The sequence below is a fragment of the Lagenorhynchus albirostris genome, chromosome 7 (genome assembly GCF_949774975.1).
Source record: "Lagenorhynchus albirostris chromosome 7, mLagAlb1.1, whole genome shotgun sequence".
Taxonomy (NCBI): Eukaryota; Metazoa; Chordata; class Mammalia; order Artiodactyla; family Delphinidae; genus Lagenorhynchus; species Lagenorhynchus albirostris.
The window spans coordinates 71,939,809-71,943,300 of NC_083101.1; the positions used below are offsets into that span (position 1 = coordinate 71,939,809).

Consider the following 3,492-nt stretch of genomic DNA (forward strand, 5'->3'; position numbering starts at 1 on the left):
TAGTTTAAAATCTCCATTTTCCTAGTTAGGAATAAGAAGTTAGCATTAGTTTCTCACACACACACACACACACACACACACACACACACACACACACACACACACACAGATGCATCTTAATTTCCTTTTCTGTGTTCTCTTCATATCTCTTGTCAATTTTTGTATTAAGAACTTGATCATTTTCTTCTCAATTATGAGTGCTTGAAATAATAAGGATATCAAAACTCTAAGTTGCAAACATTTTTCTAAGTTTGTCATTAATCTTTTTTTTTTTTTTGAAGTGAACATAACCTCAAGATTTTATTGTCTTCATAGTAAAACAAGAGGTGAAACTTAGAATTGGATCACTTGGCCCTCTATTTTCTTATCTCCTCCCAGTTCAAAATGCTTACATCTCTCTTAGATCTGCAGCTGGGCTCAACACATTCAAGCCTGAGCACAATATTCTTTATAGTTTTAGCCTTTTTCTGGAAAACTGGCTTAGTCCGCCTACCATAATAATTCAGCTTCCTGTCAAATCCTCCTTCCCTGGGCATATAGAAAATCCTTACCTTTTTGTGTACGGTGCCACTTTGTGGGGTTGGTGCTTGCCATATGTCTTACAGAAAGTCCAGCAAGTTTTAGGAACATTTACCATGTTGGTTGGGACACTATCATCATGGAAAGAAAACTCATCTACTTTTTCACTCTGTATATAGTGTTTCATTATGCAAATTTTTTAGTTTTTAATTTTGATGTAGTTAAATTTGTCAAGTCGTTCCTCTGTTGCTTCTAGATTTTGAATCAGAGGAAAATTATATCTGCCCTTGCCTTATAAAGGAATGCATTCATGTTTTTTCCTCCTATGTAGTTTCTTATTCTGATCCACTTAATATTCATACAGGTGTACAGTGTGAAGAACAGACTCAGTTTTATCTTTTTCCATATGGCTCCTCAGTCGGCACAGCACTGTTTTATTAAAATCTATTTTAGACCTTTACTTCTGGATGGAATGGACTGGCTTGTGTCTCGATAAGACAAAAACAGTAGAATAAAAGTGATAATAATATATGGAGACGCAAGAGGAAGGAGATATGGGGATATAGGTATATGTACAGCTGATTCACTTTGTTATACAGCAGAAACTAACAAACCATTGTAAAGCAATTACACTCCAATAAAGATGTTTAAAAAAATAATATACAAAATGAATTGTTTACTGGTATTGCTGAGCTTTCATGTCCTTCAGGACTTGAGGGCCCCAGTTACTGGAGAGCACGGAAATGCATTGAAATGAACCAAATATTTGCTGTTGTCCTTATCTTCAGGGAGTTTGATGTATAAGTGCCCAAGGCTGAGAGGCTGAGAAGCCAAGCATAAAGCAGAATAAGAGACTGAGATGATCTTGAGTTCACAATTTAATGAATTTTGACAAATGTATCCTGTCTTGTAACTAACACTCAAACAAGATATAGAATATTTCATCACCCTAGAAACTTCCTTTGTGCTTCTTTCCAGCCAGTACTCTGCAGAAGCAACTACTGTTATGATTTCTTTCACCATAGATTAGTTTTGCCTGTTCTTGAACTTCTTCTAATGGAGTCCTAGGACATATACTCATTTATGTCTTTCTTATTCTATTAAACATAGTGTTTTCGCTATTCATCCATGGTGTTTTGTATCAGTATCTGTTTGGTTTTTAGATTGGCTAGTTTACTTTTGAGGAATGTAGCTCTATTCTAAACTATAATCCAGTTGCTTGGGTCATTGGATACCTTGTATCCCTGCCTTGCTTATTCACCTTCCCTCTGGGGTTAGATTTTTCTGTTCTTTGTACCTCCACTGAATCTTATATATACTTCTCCTGTGATACCTATACTCTTTGTAGGCAGAGACTTAGCACAGTTTGATTACAGAGTAGGTAGCCAGCATATGAAAGACTTGACCAGGATTCTGCTTTTAATGGACCAATCACGTACAACTGTAGCACTGCCACTCCACAGTTTGTCGCCTTTGAGCCAACTGTCTTCCCTTGCCTTGGACAAACCCTCAAATTTGTTGTCTTGGCTTGATCTTTTAGTTAATTAGCCAATATTGTAAGTGGCAAGCTAAGCACTGAGCCAGGTAAATAAAAATGCAGACTGACTAGCATACTACCTGGCATGCATTAGTTGCTCAGTCAAATGGAGAGAAAGTAGAGGGAACTCAAGCTCAGTACTTTTTGGGCCAATCATTGAAGCTGCAGAGTTCCCACTGTGTCCTGTAGCTGAGCCTGGTCAAACTACAAAACTATTCTTACTGTGTCATAAGTACAGCAGATACATTTTCCTTTACTTGTGTTTCCCGCGTACACATTTTTTCATGCTATTTGTATATTCTATCTCCATCAGAGAGGAAGTACCTTGTATAAGGACCTATGTTGTCAGTACTTTCGCTTGCCGTAGGACCGAGCTACAGTTTCATACACACGGAACATTCAAACATGTAGAGAAAGAGGTGGTAATGAGTACAGAATGGAGAAATGAATAGATCCAATCCCTGAGGTGCTTGATAACATACAATGTCACATAAAAGTTTATAAAAACCACCACTCTAAATAGCACAGCAAAAGGAACAAAGAAATAAAAATCAAAGAGAACATCTGGACCAAAAGTGAGAGGAAGCAACAGAAGAGAAACTTAGCCATAAGAATGTTGTATAACTGAATTGCCAAACTCAAGGGAAAGGTTTAGAAAAATATGATAGGCTCCACTTACAGGGAACTCGGTTTTCTTAGCAAATGGATTTGGTAATTGGAATTTTTGTTCCTTCTTTTCCTCTGGGACTGTGTGGATGAGAGTTCATTAATGTGGTAAGATTGTGCAGTATCTTTGAAAATGGTAACTTTTTAATAAAGACCCAAATTGCACTATATCTATGTAATTTGGGTGATGATATGGGAATGGGTAAAGAAGACCCAAACCTACCAGATCTGTTCCCTCTCAGATTTCAGGGCCCAGACTTAAGATTATATAACCGGAGAAGAAATAAAATGGAGGAAGACAAATGCTACAGATTTATAACAGATGATTGTAAGCCTAATTGTATAGCTTTGTGCATAAACCTTACCTGTTAGGCTACCTGTTAACAACTTTCAAATTTGCATACTGAAGATGAGTTCTGCAGTCTCTGAGTCTCCAACCACTTCATTATTTTTTCTTCTCTCACATGTTTTCATGAGCTGTTCAAGGAAATTGCTGAGTAATAAACCATCCCAAACTTAGTAGTGTAAAACCACTGTTTTGTAATGCTTATAAATTAGGTGGGTCAGACATTCAGACAAGACACTGCAGGGATGGCTTGTCGATGTTCTATGATATATATCAAGCTTCATATTGCTGGGGGTGAGTGGGACGGTGTGGGACAAATATCTGGAGGCTCTGTTCCTCACATATCCGATGTCTGGGCTGGGGTGACTCAAAGCTGGGCTCATCTGGGACCGTCTCTAGAGCCCCTCTCAGCATTGTGGCTGTG

At 37.8% G+C, this 3,492-nt stretch overlaps 1 pseudogene; it reads right to left on the minus strand.

The window, feature by feature from the left end:
- Nucleotides 1–333: 333 nt before the first annotated feature.
- On the minus strand, nt 334–637 carry LOC132522938 (large ribosomal subunit protein eL42-like; annotated as a pseudogene).
- Between the last annotated feature and the right edge of the window lie 2,855 nt (nt 638–3,492).